This window comes from Marmota marmota, unplaced genomic scaffold (assembly GCF_001458135.2).
Source record: "Marmota marmota marmota unplaced genomic scaffold, marMar, whole genome shotgun sequence".
Taxonomy (NCBI): Eukaryota; Metazoa; Chordata; class Mammalia; order Rodentia; family Sciuridae; genus Marmota; species Marmota marmota.
This window is the reverse complement of record NW_026000108.1, coordinates 13,189,440-13,206,398: the sequence shown is the minus strand read 5'-3', so window position 1 is coordinate 13,206,398 and position 16,959 is coordinate 13,189,440.

The window sequence follows — 16,959 nt, the reverse complement described above, 5'->3', positions numbered from 1 at the left end:
TGGAAAATAACTTTTCCCAATTGTATGTGATTCTGGAAGTTCTCTAAAAAATGTCACCATTCCTTCTCATTGACCAAAGTAGGCATGGAACATACACTGCTGGCCAGCGTTCCCAAAAACCTGGACATAAGGGCCGGTCAATCAGTGTGAGCATGCAACCAAAGCAAAATTTGAAGAGGAAAGACAAAGTAAGGAGTCAAAGTTATTATACCATGTGGGTTTCTTGCCCATTGCTACAAACACCTTATTTAGAAATTTGGCAACTTAAAACACAAATCTCATAGTTTCTACATGTCAGAGATTCAGGCGTGGATGAGTCATCTGGCTTGTTTTCTCTTAAAAGGCTGAACTTCAGCATCAGTCAGGGACTGGGTCATCTCAAGGATCAACTAAGGGAATACATGTATGTGCTCCCCAGCTTTCTCAGTAGTCTTTGGCACCATTTCATTCACAGAGGCTTTTGAATTCCAAGGGACTCCGTGTCTCACAGGTACCTTCAGTTCCTTGTTACCTTGGACTGTCCACCTAGAAGCCAGCTTCTCCAGAGACAGCAAGTAAGGAGTCAAGAAAGGCAGTGCCAGTAAGAGAGAAAGTGATAGCAAGATGAATACTTTATTCTTCTACAATAGAAGCAAAGAAGTGATTGCCCATCACTTTGGGCAAATTCTATACATTGAAAGCAAGTCCCTCAGTCCAGCCTATGCTCAAAGGGTGAGGATCGGGTATCATCTAGAAATGCTTCAGAAAGTGGTTACTACAACAGTGTTTCTGCATATGTGTGCCCCAGGCTGACCTCACACCATCTGGGCTCATAGATTAGAGTAGTTCCATGGAATGAAAATGTTATTTACAAGGTCTGACCACACTCTAGAAGCTGAAAATGATGGTTTTCTCTGTGTCCAGGAGGATAGGTCAACTCTAACATCTACCACCACACATCCAAACTCCCTCTCTTCAAAGACTTTGCTGGGTCTCAGAAAATGTAGGCAACATTCCAGGGCGATCCAGCAGAACCTGGATTACAGCTGCAGTCTGCCTGGCTCCCAAACATACACTTTGTTTTGTTTTCCATCACAACAACCTACCACTTGGTGGAACATTCCTTTGGGAATTGCTTAGTAAGTTCTTCATTTTAAAAATGACATGAAATAAAAGGGGCATTCTTAATGCCGTACCCAAATCCAGTCCTCCACTCTCCCACTGGATATAGACAGGATGATCTCATATCAAGAAAGAAGCTCTCCTTAATTGAGGATGCATCCCCAAGCCAGTGCCCATGGCTTGGCCCACAGAGATGATCATCTTTGAGAAGTGCACACACTAAAAACAGAGAATAAAAGTTTTGTGTGCACTAATGCCTCATTTTATGTCTGAGTAAAAGTAACGTTAAGTAATGTTACTGTGAGGGTGGAAACCAGCCTATCTTGTCTCAAAAGAGTAGAGGCTTTGATATGAGAATACAGTTCATGTAATATCATCCATAAATAAGGCAAATATCATCTCTGAAATTGACTTCTTGACTCTAAAGCTCTATGCAAATTAAGGAATTATCACCCTTATCAAGTCTGGTGAGTTCAATCAACTGATCCTACCTGGTACCAGCAGTTCATTTGGAGTGGCCAATAGTCTACCTCAGATTCCCATGCCACTTTTATTCAGCAAAGTTTTATTGAGCACCATTTCCATAGCAAATACTTTCAGACAGATGGGAGTCATGATAATGAAAAAAACTGTCAGATATGTGTTAGCCTTTCCTACAGGAACTATATAAAAGACAACTAGTGGTAGGGACTCAAATGCCACCTTCCTCATATCCCATACTCTAATTCTTAGACAGTGCCTGTTATGTGCCATACACCATGCTACATACTTTATCTGTATTCATTGAGAAGATGGATAAGGAAATGCAAATAAACCAATAAGGGAACTTTCTGGAGCAGCCATGCTCTGTGCAATAGTTAGCGTCCGGGATCTTTCACGTGTGACTCCCCTTCTCAATGCAAAACCTCCTTTGGGAAGACATATTGAAGAATTGTCATGACTTGTCATTGCCTTAGCCTAGAAGAGATCTGTGTCACTTCTCATAATCTATTGTTCAAAATTACTTACATGGACTGATCAAACTCTAAAGGGGCTGCAAGGTGTGGTCTTTTGTGTGCCCAGAGGATAAGTAAACTCTAGTAACTCTATCATACCCAAACTCCCTCTCTACAAAGCCTTTGCTGGGTCTCAGAAAACGTAGGCAACTTTCCACGTCAATCCAGCAGAGCCTGGATCACAGCTGCAGTCTGCCTGGCTCCCAAACAAACTCTTTGTTTTGTTTTCCATCATAGCAACCTACCACTTGGTGGAACATTCCTTTGGGAATTGCTTAGTAAGGTATCCATTTTAAAATGGCATGCAATAAAAAAGGGCATTCTTGATGCCTTACCCTAATCCAATCTCAAGAGACTAAGCTCTCTCCCATATCAGAACAACTCCAACATAGACTTTGCCTCTCTGTCATTGTGTAGGCTTTACCATCCACAGACCCTCTGAAATCCTGTGTGCAGCTCTAAAATTCTATTCAGAAAAGACTATACAGCTATATATAGCTTTTACTTGAGAGAGCCATTTTTTTCCATCTGCCATTTAACCAGGAAAGACTACAACACCAATCCTACATCATAACCGTCAAAGACATTCACGTGTTCTATTTCCCTTTTGTCCCCTCATCCTCCACCAGACACCTCAGGGTGATTCCATGGGAGTGGAAAGCACCATTAGAGAAGGAAAGTCCATAGCTAGTGCCAGTGTCTAATGCTTATCTTGAAAGCCCAAGGGGCTGGGAATCTAACTCCCCTTAATTGAGGATGGTAGAGTGCTTACCTAGCATCCACAGGTTCTGGGTTCTATCCCCAGCACCACCAAAAAGGGAAACCTGAAAACTTTATCTGACTTTTTTTTTCTGTCTACTAACCTAGTATGTCTGACTTAGAAACAACCAACCACAAGCCCTAGGATATAGGAACACAAGCATCAAATGAAGACTGAGATTTCAGAGTGGCAACTTGCTGTGCTGGCCACAGGACACCTAAGCAGTGCCTATCAAACACAACGTAGTCTCCTAAAGGAAGAAAACCATGTAAAGAGGCAAACACATTGGAGTGTCCAAAGGATAAAGAGGCAATCATGGGGGAAGTGGCGTTTGATAAGAAAAACAACAGTAATGGTAACAATGGAAATATAACAAAGTTAACATTAATTGAATACTTGATTATACCAGAAATTTTCCTAAGCTCTTTATATGTGTTAAGCCATTTGGTTATAGAATAAGTCTGGGATACATTTATTCACTCATTCAACACATATTCATGAACTTCTACTCTGGCAAGCCTGGGTCTGTGAGCTGAGCCTACAGCAGAAAGCAATACAGAAAATGCAATTGCTTCCTAGAAAGTAACTTTCTACTGAGAATAAAATGTCTTCTTTCTGAAAACCAGGTATGAGGACGTGACATGTCCTGCCAAACATCACATGAATATCCAGTGTCCAGGCCAGGGTTTGATTGTGGCCAGGAAGATCTGGAATATGTTTAGTCACTATGCTCTTTTAACACGGGTGACTAAATGGCATAATAAAAATAAGAATAATGTCAAATTACATTTTCTGGGCATTTATCACAGGACAAGAGCTATGTAGCTTTACCTGGGCATTTTTCTGTATTTCCCACAATTCTGTGAGAACAATAACTGTAATATTTCTATGGTTTGAACTTTTCATCATATTAATTTATATAAAACTTTTGCAATTCCTGATCTTTGACTGTGTGACCTAGTCCTCAGTTTCTACACTTGTAAACTAAGTAATACATCTAGCCAGTACCAAAGGGAACCAAGGTTTGGGCACTTGTGTTTTCACACGCCTCTGTCTCCTGTAAGTGTTTCAGAGTCAGTGACATGTCCGAGTCCTTGCTGTGTCCTGGTGCCTGATACATGGGAAGTGCACAATAAGTATTTGATTAATAAGCACGGAATTGGTGGAAATGGGATCCTAATCTTGTTAAAGCCTTTCCATGAATGAAAGTACATGATACAAGCTACATGACTTCAAGAGCTTCGTGACATTTCAGAAAGCACCACACATTGGTAGGATTTTCCTTAATCAATATAAAAACTCACCATAAGCCAAGGTTAGCACTCAGGGAGGTATGGATGGCTCTGTATGCCCAAGGGAAAGCTGTGTACTACAGGCCAAAGGGAGGAAACTTCTTCTGTTTCCCTGTTCACCTTGGGTTTGGGCCAAGTTACAAAGAAACTGGGTCAGAAAGTAACTTCAAGTTGCAAAAATTTTCCTCACACAAGGAAGAGTGCCCTGCAGCAGAAATCCAGCCCGACCCTGCATTTGTCTGTGATAATGCAAGCCATATCCTGGTGTTCTAAACACATTATTGGATTTTTGGCAATTACAGAAATCCATTGCTAAGAGTTGCAGTTAGGCCATTTTCAAAGTTGGCATGAAAGAGAGAAATGATGAACTCAAGCTCCATCCATTTTCTTTTCCACTAATGAATACTCCTTTTGTTCCAAAGTCTCCCAAGTGACTCTCCCTGACAATACAGGTAATTAATGGACCATTCTTCTTGATTCAGATATTGTTGAAAATGCAAGGGGACTTGATAATTGAATCTGCATCCAAACTTTCCCATTATCTAAATGACTAATAAGTGTACATTAAATTAATATTTTTTTTTCTAGGAACATTTTTACAGCTTATTGATAATGCTCATTTGACAAAAGAGAAAACGTTGGCAGAGTAGCTTTGCCAAATAAGTCTGGAGCAGAAGTTTTCCTTGATTCCTTTTGAGATGAGATTTGCAATTAGAATTCACTAAAGTTAGAAAGGTCTGGAGTCCTTCATAAGGCTCTCAAGATGCCAAAAGGAAGAATTAAGTAATATGAGTTGAGTCAGAAAACTACTTTTTTAATGACTTAATCCTAAGGTTTTCTTAAAACTTCAAGCTAAAAGGTTTAGGATAGGGTAACTTTCAGAGTAAATAATAAAAATAATATTTAATACTTCTGATGTTATTTCATTTAAAAATCTTCAAAATCAGTCATTTCCATTATACCTTAACAGTAGAGATTAGAATTCATCTGGCTCTGATTTTTTTTGGAGTAGGTAGCACAACATGAGAATCTAGAAGTCACAAATCTTACAAAAACCTACATTTGCTGGAACTGATCTTAGGGATTGTTAGCTTAGATCTCCCCTCCCTTTTCAAATGCACAAGGCAGAAAAAGAGCCAACTTAGTTTAAGAATTCTTGGGGAAAATGTTTCTTGTACTGAGGAATCCAGTGATCTTTTCTTGCACTTAAGGTAATGTACAACTTATCTAGAAACAATAGATCTTACAATTATTCTCACTAAAATATCTCAAGTATCATATTAATCATTTGAGGACCCACAAAATGAACAATAAGTAATTGTTCCTGACAAAAATGTTGGTTGTTTTTTCATGTTTTCCAATAATAGCATGGAGAATACATGGGACAAAGAAAGAAATAGCTGAGACAAATGATGTTGAGGATGTTTTATCAGGAATCATAGAGAGGTGCTGCTTCCCAGGAGAAGGGAAAGTGGATTGAATAAACTAGAAACATTTTTAAAAGATGCTTTCCTGAGGAGATAGCAGGTTCACTGGCACCTCAGAATGTCAATACTCAAAGACTAAGAGATTGTGACAAAATGAGACAGGTTCCAAAGGCCTGGGTGAGCATAGTGCAGAAGCTTTTCTTAAACATCAGTGTCTCACAAAATATTAATTACAGCTCCTCAGAAACATATGTTTTCTAATCAAATAAGCTGGTGAAATGGTAAATGCTAATTCACCATTTTGGAGATTCAAAAATATATACTAGTGGCTAAAAACCAGATAAATTTTAGAGGAAACATATCTAAAGGAAGAAAGAAAAAAATAAAATGCTCCTGTGTGCGTGTGTGTGTATGTGTGTGTGATAGTGATGATGATGATTTTTACTCAGTTTTCCCATCCACCTCAAACCTCAACTCCTTTGTCTTCCATACAACTAAATCATCTTTAAGTCTAAGCTGGAGATCCATCTCCTCCCCAAAGGCTTTTCCATCCCTTTTCATCTACTCTAAAGTCAAAATGAACCACCACTTTTTCAGAACTGTAGTAGTCCATGGCTACCTCTGTTAGAACATGTCTATTCTCCAATTAAATTGTGTGCTCCTAAATGTTAGAGATCTTGTTTTATTTATCTCTGATTCTCCTACTTTATCCTCTTTGGTGGCTGGTAAATTGTCATTCATTTTCTTTAAGTCCTCGGTGACTAATTGGTTAACAAACAAATAAATGGATAATTATAAAAATGTGTGAAATTAGGAATGAAAGAATGGATGTGTGTGTGAATGAGTAAATGAGTCAAGATCTGTACAGGCAACTGTGCCAGAACACTTAATGTAGTCCACCTGGTTCCGTGCATTTGGTCTTTGGGAAAACTGGGCAGTCAAGAATTCTGAAGCATCCCACATAAAATTTTAGGCAATTACGACAATCAGTGCTTAAAGACATACTAGGAGGCCCCACTTACAACACTATATAAACAGAAACATGGTCATCCAGTTTCTGGCTAGAAAACTGTGGAGCAAGTCATCTTATAGCAGGTTTTAGATGAAGAAATTCGGGGGTGGGGGTCATTTTATAATAGCTTCTTTCTCAGCATATCACATTGAATGTGGAAAGGCCAAAACCAGGAGAAAATGTCAGACACTGGCAAAAAAATATTATGAAGGCTGATTATGTAAACCTTGTTTTGTTTGAAAGGTAAAGACCATAATCCACAGCTCAAGTTCAAATTTCCTGTTTAAATATTGTTAGTTTGAATGTTAATCTGAGTTCCTGTTTGATTGTTGGGATCAGGGCTGCAAATATTGATCACCATAAAGTGAAGGCTGAGATTCATTTCTGAAAAGGAAGTTGAGGAGCATATTTATGTGAACTGAAGTAATAAATATTACCTTGGGATTCTAACTCATTTCCTAACTGGAGTGTAATTATTTCCTCTTTTACCCTGCTTCTTCAGCCTCCTTCCACTTGACCAAATGCACATGCCATATCTGAGCACATATACAAGATCTAGAGTAAGCAGTCCAAACAGCCCAACACCATGGTAACAAAGTCAAACTTGAAACCACTAACACACAACAATCCATCCCTACATACTGCACAGCACCACCATGTCCCCTGCTTTGTCCTTCCATTATGAAGCCCCACTTGCCTGAGGAATCACAGGGAATTACTGCTTCATGCCATGCCTCCGAATAATTGCCAAACCCAACCTGTGCTAGACAGTAAAGGAGAAAGCTCACAACAAAGAATCCCAGCTGAGAAAATCCTGCTGCTGCAAACGTGGTGTGTGTGAACAATCAAAAAGATCAGGTTATGGTCGGGAAGTGCCATCTTGCAGAGTTAATATGGCAAATGCTTCATGGTGTGAGAGATGACAACAGGACCAACCCTGACATCATTCTTCCTTCAACAAGTCCACTGAGTACATGGGTGTGCTACATGGTTTATGTGATCTGGCTGTGTCTGTCATATTTATACGTAGATGTTTCCATATTTGATTGATGCGTGAACTTGTGATAATGTGGAGAACTGAGGCAAAATCCTTGATATAGATTGATAAACAATTCCACATGAACACCAAACAGAATTCAGACCAGTTTTACAGCTGATGATTTTCTTGAAGTATTCAATTTTTAAACTTTTCCTCTTTGCTTTGTCTATAGATGAAGAGCACCAATGCTGCATAGACACAACAGAAGGATATTAATGAACTTAGCATTATCCACATCACAGGATCTCAAATGGTAGTGAGTGGACAGGTATAGACTATGACAAAATTCTCAACACCCCAATGAAAAGTAGTAGAAAATAAAGATGGTAAAAATAAGGTCTTCAAAAACTAAAGTATGTTCTCTATACTTCATTAATATAAAAATATCTGCTCTGCTACGTCACAATGGTAGAAGCAAAACTATTATTTTTTTTTGTTCTCACTTTTGTTTATTTTACTTGGCAAAATAAAAAAGCAGCTCTATAACAAAACCCATAATTAAAAACAGACATCACTTTATAAAATAAAAATGTACAAATATATGGAGAATAATATAATAAACATTCATGTTTCTCAAATTTTAATTCATAATTGTCAACAATGTATCATTTAGTATAGTTTAAGCTTTTACATAATTAATTATGTCAACAAAAGCTAAAGTTATCTTTCACCTCTGATCCCAGTGGCCTATGATTCTAGGATAGTTGGAGTAGGACTAGATTTCTGAATTTCACCACTCAAAATCACTTCTTATAATAAGGAAAGCTCTGGAGTATTGTTCCAAAGAAATATCCCACACATTAATGTCCTGAGTGAATGCAAAGTGTCTGACCAAGATGTGAAAATAAGAAATTAAATTAAATCGAGCAGTTATATCATGCTTTGTGGCCTTTGTCCCGCCAGGGTCTTGCAGATCCAGGATCCTCTTGAACAAATAAGACTCAATAAATAATTTTCACATTTTTACCATCATGCCTTCACAAAAGTAACAATTTGACAATTACCCACAAGTGAGAGCACATTTTGGCAGTCCTCAAGTCTAGCAGAGAAGTTAAAGTTCATTGTTGGAGAAAAATATCCAATTATAGTATATGAATAAGGGTAAGAACAGTTTTATTTTATTTAGTCATCTCCACCCCAAAGTGGCACAGTTTTATGCCAAGATATATCCCCTTGGCCTGCAATTTCACATAGAGGATATACTGAGAGAATAGTGCATGAATACCTGGTTCCCTAAGGCACATGGGACACTGCCCAACTAGGTCCACTTTTCTTTTTGTTTCCTCTGTGATGGTTAATCTTAAGTGTCAACTTAACCTGATTGAAAGACTCCTGTAAAATTGATACAGAGAAGTAGGATCATTGTTGTTTATGTATCTAAGATAATGTGGAGATCCCTTTGGAATTGGTTTGTGGGAGAAACTTGGAAATGCAGGCTAGAGAAAGCCTGTGATGAGAACAAGATGTCCAGAAGGCAGATAAAATGGGGAGACTAAAGATTATGCTGATGAGGTTTCAGATGGAAATAAGTACTCTATTGGGAATTATACTAAAGGCTACCCTCCTTTTCCAATGTGGCAAAGAATTTGAATGATTTAAACACAAGACATGAAACCATAAAACTCCTAGGAGAAAAATCAGACAAAAAGTTCCATGTTGCTCTTGGTGATTTTTTTGATATGATGCTGAAAGCATCAGTAACAAAAGCAAAAATAAATAATTGGAACCATACCAAACACAAGATGTAAAAATAAGAAACTAAATTAAATTGAGCAGTTATATCATGCATTGTGGCAAAGCAAGAGAAACAATAAAACAAAATGAAAAGGCCATCTATAGAATCAGAGGAAATATTCACAAACCCAATATCCAATAAAGAGTTAGTAGCCAAAATACATAAGGAATACATATTACTGTTAATAGTAATTATAAACCAGTAATCTGATTTAAAATAAACAAACTTGAATGAACATTTTTCAAAAACAACAACAAAATATAAATTGTCTATCAGGTATGTTAAAAGGTACTCAACACTATTAATCATCAGGAAAATGTAAATCAAAATGATAACAAGATGTCATCTCATGCCTGTCAGAATGACTATTATCAAAATTTCAAATGATAAGTGTTGGTGAGGATGTGGAGAAAAGAGAATCCTTGAATTCTATTGGTGGAATTATGAATTGGTGCAACCATTATGGAAAATAATATAGTTTCCACAAAATATTTTAAAATGGAACCACCATAAAATCCAGCACTCCCATTTCTGGGTATACATCTGAAATCTGAAATCAGTATGTCAAGGAAATATCTGCACTTCCCTGTTCACTGCAGTATTATTCACAACAGCTATGATACAGAAACAATCTGTCTGCTGATTAATGAAGAAAATATGATACACACACACAACCCAACACTGCACACACACCAAAGAATACTCTTCAGTCTTTAAAAAGAAGGAAATCTGCCACTTGTGACCATAAGGATGAACTCAGAGATCATTATGCTAAGGGGAATAAGGCAGACACTGAGAGACAAATATTATATGATCTTACTCATATAAAGGATATAAAAAAAGTAAAACTCATAGAAACACAGAGAGAGAGAGATGAGTAGTTATCATCAGAGAGGGGAAGGATGGGAAGATGTTGGTCAAAGGGTACAAAATCTTAGTTATAATAAATTCTAGAGACCCAATAGCCAACATGGTGACTACAGTTAATAATGATGTATTTTATATTTGAAATTTTTAAAAGAGTAGAGCTAACATATTTTTACCACACACACACACAAAACACACACACACACACACACACACAAGTGAGGTAGACATGTTAATAAGCTTGATTGTGGTAATCATTCCATACTGTACATGCATATCACAATATCACCTTGTACATATAAAATACAGACAACATTTATTTTCAATTATACCTCAATAAAGCTGGAAAAATAAAGTTATTGTTGAAACCTTAAACAAGATAATATATGTAAAACATTTAGCACAGTGCTCAATAGATAAATACTCTATATACTAAACGCTAAATAGAAATATAAGAGAAGCTTTTAAAAGGTATTACATGACAAGGATCAAATATATAGTATGAGCAATGTGCTTTGGTTTAAACATAAATATAAGAGTTTTGTTGTTTGGAAGGGTGTAGAATACTCCATAGTGCAGAAAACTCCAAAGGTCATCCACTAGGGATGAAAACAATTTGGTTTCTATAATCTAGGATAGTTACATGGGTCAAATCAATGAACAAACAAATTGAAGTCAACCAGGAGAAAGTGGAACAGAATAGAGCAATACAAAGTGATTGGACATAGATCTAGAAAGATTCAAGATGGTGGATTAGAGGAAGGCTGCATTTTTGGTTGCTCCAAGCAACTCAGGATCCAAGCAGCAAGAGTACTGCTTTTCAACAAGTAGGTGAAGGAGGAAATTCACTGAAATTCAACATTTGAAAGTCAGTCTCTTAGAGATTCAGGTGCATTGAATAAAAACACAAAATAAGACTAGACTGAAACTAAGCTGGTTGTTGCAGCAGCAGTACTGCTTTACTGCAAAGGAGAGGAATAACAAAAACAGAGAAAGAAACACAATGGATACATTTTGGCACATGAAAACTTGTAGAACAGAGAAATAGTCTGAACTTAGTTGACCAAGAAGCTCCTCTGTCAACTAGTGTTTAAAAATTGCTTTCTGTTTCTCAACCGGCAAGTGGAGAGCTAAGGTGGGAGTCATTGTGAGGAGGCCACATTATAGCTTGTTGCTGTGAGGGCCCAGGAGATCATAGCAAGTGTTGCCCCAGCAAGCACGTGAGCCTGCCATGTGGCTTAGGGTGTACCTAGAAGTACCTGGCTGAAACAGGCACAGAGAACATTGTACCCAAGGAAGTTCAAGTCAGAGATGCAGAGGGAAGTACAACTAGTGTTCTCTTTGAATCTGGTGTGTCACATAGAGTGTTGGGAAGTGAACAGGTGGGTGGAATTCCACTTGGGGACTGAGCCTGGGAAGGCCATATTCCTGGGCAGCAGAGTGTAAGATAACTGGGGGGGGGGGTCACTTCCCCACCCTATGAAGAGAATTCTCAGCAGGATCCTGAGATCCAGACTCCCTGCAGAGATGGGCATCTGCCCAACCCTAAGGGCATGTTGATCTAGCATTTCCAGAGCAGATACCACCCAGCCAAGTCCCAAAGACCTGATTAGAACTAAGCCCCAGTTGATGGAACTCACCATTCAGAGCTCTGCAGCAACCCTACCCTGGGAGTGAATATATCCAGCCTCCTGCAAAGTTCTGACCACAGTACTTCTCATTCCATTCTACTTTATAACGGTGTGAAGGGAGGCTAAAAATTATGATAACCAAGTTCACTTTTAAGCCACTCCAGCTGGCACCTCAGTGAACAACACACAAAAGAAGAGGAAGGGTTTAACAACCACATACACAGAAGATTGTACATCATGAGCAAGTTGGTTCTACCCCAGAGTTGCAAGAATGATTTAACATACACAAACTAATATATGTAATTCAGTGTATAAAGAGAATTAAGGACAAGAATGACATAGTCATCTCAATAGATTCTGAGAAAGCCTTCACCAAAATGGCACACCTATTCATGACAAAACACCAAAGAACCTAGGGATAGAAGAAACTTATCTCAGCATCCTAAAGGATGTATACAACAATCCCAAAGAAACACCATAGTGAGTAGGGAAAAACTGAAAGCATTTCCTTTAAAATCAGGACAAAGATGTTCACTCTGACCATTCCTATTCAATATAATACGAGAAAATCTAGCCAGAACAATTAGATAAGAGAAGAAAATAAAAGGGATAAAAGTAGGAAGGGAAGAAATTAAATTATCACTATTTTCAAATGATATGATCCTATACCTAGAAGATCCTAAAAGTTTCACCAAAAGACTGCCAGTGATAATGAACAAATTTAGCAAATGAGATAAAAGAATTAATAAAAGGCCTTTCAAAAAAGAAAAACTAAGGACCAAATGGATTCTGATTCTTATGAAATCCACATGCAAAAACCAATAGTTTTTCTACACAGCCATAATGAATCTGCTGAGGAAAAAAATGGGGAAAACATTCACAATATCTTCCAAAAAGAAAAAAATCCTAGGAATAAATCTAATCAAGTAAATGAAAGATTTATACACTGAAAACCATAAAACACTAAAGAAAGAAATTGAAGAAGACACAAGAAGATGGAATGGCCTCCCATGTTCATGGATAGGCAGAATTAAAATTGTTAAAATGGCCATATTATCAAAAGTAATATACAGATTCAATGCAATCCCCATAAAAATACTAATGGCATTCTTCACAGGACTAGGAAGAAAGAGTCCTAAAATTCATTTAGCAGAATAAAAGTCCCAGAATAGCCAAAGCAATATAAGCCAAAAAAAAAAAAAAAAAAAAAGAAAAAAGAAAAAAAAAGGAAAACTTGAGGCATCACAGTGCCTGGCTTTAAATTATACTGTGAAGATATAGTAACAAAAACTGCATAGTACTATCATAAAAATAGACAAATAGACCTCTGAACAGATTAAAAGACACAGAGATAAACCCACACAGATATAGTGATCTGATCCTTGATAAGGGTGCCAAAAATATATGTTGGAGAAAAGACAGACTTTTAAACACATAGTACTAGTAAAAATGGTTATCCATATGTAGAAGAATGATGCTATATTCTTATCTCTCACCCTGAACAAGTCAACTCAAAATAAATGGATCAAAGACTTTGACTTAGACCAGAAACCATGCAACTTCTAGAAGAAAATATAGGATCAACACTCCAACATATGGGCTCTAGCAACGGTTTTCTGAACAGGACCCCTAAAGATCAGGAAATATAAATGCTAAGAGTTAATAAATGGGATGACATCCAATTCTAAAGGAAACATTTAAGAATGTGAAGATAGAACCTATAGGAGAAAATCTTTGCTAGGTATTCTTCTAACAGAATTACCATCCAGAATATATAAAGAACTCAAAAAAATTAACACCACTATGTGACCCAGCTATCCCACTCCTCCAAGAACTAAAGTCAGCATACTTTGGCAATAAATGAATGCCAATGTCTATAGCAGCACAAAACACAATAGCCAAACAATGCAACTTCATAGCTGTCCATCAGAGGATGAATGGATAAAAAAATATGAGGTATATAAACACAATAGGAGTTTATTCAGTCATAAAGAAGAATGAAATTATGTCATTTGTAGGAACTTGAGGGCATGTGACCTGAAATAAGCCAAGCCCATAAAGTCAAGGGTCACATGTTTTTACTCATATGTGGAAGCTAGAGAGAAGAAAGGAAAAGAAACATGGGGTGGGGATGAATCTCATGAAAATTGAAGGGAGATCAGTAGAATAGAGGCAAGGAACCAGGGAGAGGGGGGAGAGGAGAGAAAGGGGAAACGCTGGGGAATGATATTGGTCATACTACATTGTTATATTGTGTGCATGTATGAATATGTAACAATGAATTCCACAATTACAGATAATTATAATGCACCAATAAAAATACAGGGAAAAAAGAAATAAATCTAGATTTCATGTAGTTAAATTGAGACCAGGAAGTGGAGGTGTCAAATTCCCAGCCACTGGGCATTTCTGGAAAAGGTATCATTTGGCAGAAACTTCCCACACTCTGCCTTGTGAAATATTTCACCATCACATCCACTAGTCCCCCTTAGAGCAATCCTAGCATTCTCTTCCAAATATTTATCTTTAGATGTACTTTTAATTTTTAACTTGATTTCTCAGGATTTCTCACTTTTTCCCCCTTTCTTGTCACAACTTCTAAGCTACCTCCCACCTTCTCTCAATGCAGTACTTCCTTGCCACTTTGAGCTATGTCCAATAGCAGATCTCTTCTTCCTCTCTGTTTAAATACAGAGAGGACCCAAAAATCTGTCTTTGATTTCATAAAACTTGTTCCTGGGACTGTTTCAGAGTCTTTGCAAGCACCACGCACTAAACTGAGACTTCAGTCATGGGGTTGAGAGAACAATAGTGGTTGATCTTTTTGTGTTGGTGGGATTTTTAAATGCCAGAATTGGATATCTCATCCAGACAAATTAAAGGATTCAAAGTCCCACTAACCAAGTCAGTAAATGTTTAGCTCAATCCTTGCCTCCTCTATCAGTCTCTTTTGGTACTTCAACAGCCACTATGTGTCTCTGTCTCTTGTGTACCATTCACTGCATCACCTCGATTCTGTCTTTTTTTTTTGGGGGGGGGGCATGTTTTCTATTTCCAACAGTCTTCCAGCAGGTTTTATTTCTAAGGTGCCTAAGGTGCAGTTCTCACCTGTTAACTTGGAGTTACCCTACTGTTATGTCTCCCATTTGCAGAAATTTCCCCCAATGAGTTGTTCAGCCCAGGCTGTATTTCCTATGAGAGACAGAGGTGGGGATGGGGAGGAGGAAGAGAAGGAGGAGGGGAAGGAGGAAGAGAAGGAGGAGGAGGAGGAGGAAGAGGAGGAGGAGGAGGAGGAGGAGGAGAGCAAGCGAGAGACGCGCCGCGCCACAATAATACACCCCGGCACTATGAAAATCCATATTAAATACTCTTCACATTTGCCAGCTCACCTGTGAAGGTTTGAGGCTTACTCACATACCATGGCAATACACTGTTAAGGCACTGGTACAGAATCTTAAAAGCAATCTCACTCCTAGTACATGAACTCTTACCAAGAACAATATTAATATTATTCATGCAGCCTCTAAATATTTCTATGTAATTACTTAGAAACCATATTTGAAAAATTCAATTTGTAAAAAGTTTTGTTCACCCAAGTCTGTTTCCCTATGTTACCTACCAGGGCTCATCTTTCCTTTCAGAATAACAGAACAACATTCCCCAGAAAGAGTAAATAGTAAAGTTTCACAGAAATGGTAAAGTGGATCTGAGCACATCAGAATGTAGGAAAGACCAGAATGTAGATACCCCTCTTCCTCATAGGAGTCCTTTGGGCCCCTGCAGACCTTGTAGTGGTCTTTCCCACTTTCCACTGAACTTACCTGGCTCTCTTGATACGCTACATGTGCACACAAACCTTGCAAGCCCTGAGAAATACTAAGTTGTTGCTGGTGCATCATCTATTGAAGACAGTGTCACTTGCAGAGAATGAACCTTTCAGAGGCAAAAGTTCAAAGGGTTGTTCATTAACTTCTGCAATTCTCCATCTGTCTGCTGCAGAAAAAAGAGATGGTGGCAAAGGATTTTCAGAGAAGCCCACTGGCCAGGCCATGCTGCTCATAGGGAAACATTTTCCCAGCCCAGACCTTGGGCTGGCTTCACTTGAAGTCCAGAAATTAAAGCTATGACAGTTTTTGACTCAGCCATGTTCATGAAAACAGCAACTTGGAGCTGGAGAAGATTTTGACACCAAAAATGGTTTGAATTTTAGTACATTTCTAGCATTTGGAAAGGTCACCCTTCCTGTTTTCAGGTTTACGAGCCGCGATGTTTGTGGTGGCTCTCTTTCAACTCTTGCTTCTTTCTCCTGCAGGGCATTGCTGTGTAAATGTCACTTTCTCCGACTAACCTGATGCAAGAGTGGTTTAGAAGGCTTGTGTGTAGGTCTCCAAGGTTCTGTTGTTCCCTGGTAAGTCTTTGGGGGATATTTTTCACCTGCATTTTATTTCATCTTGCTTATATATTGTTGTTTGCAAGGGATCTGTAATTATGAAACTGTGTCTCTAAAACATCAATGAAAATAAACACACACAAACCTAAAATAGTATTGCAGCACCAAGCCTACCTCAAGTGCAAGGTTGATAATCATATACTTTCCTTCTTGTATTGAGAAGCCATTAGGATTTGACTGGAGTCAAATATCAATAAATAATGAGGTATTCTTGCCAGGAAACATGGTGAGATTGGTGGGACTTGAACCCACTGAGAGTGGGATTCCTAATCCTGTTTCAATAAAGCAACAAGATTGTGTCTGGCTTCTGCATGGACAAGCCAATTACCAAATCAGAATAAGTTGTTGGGAGAGAAAGAGAGAGAGAGTAATGAAACCAGGGGCCAGGATGCTAGGGTTGGGACACCTGAAGTTCTGGGATCTTAAACAAGTTACTTACTCTCGACCTTAGTCTGCTCATTCCTAAAATGAGTGTTCAGCATCTGGCACATAACATATTGTAAGAGTAGCTTCCATTACCAAGGACAGTGGTATTTTATTCCCATCTTCAACCCACAGATTCTGATTACTCAAGAGATTCTCCTTGCCTGTACCTTGGCTGTTTGGCACTGTAGGAAAGATCAGCTGTCCCAATTATAGACTTACTCTAG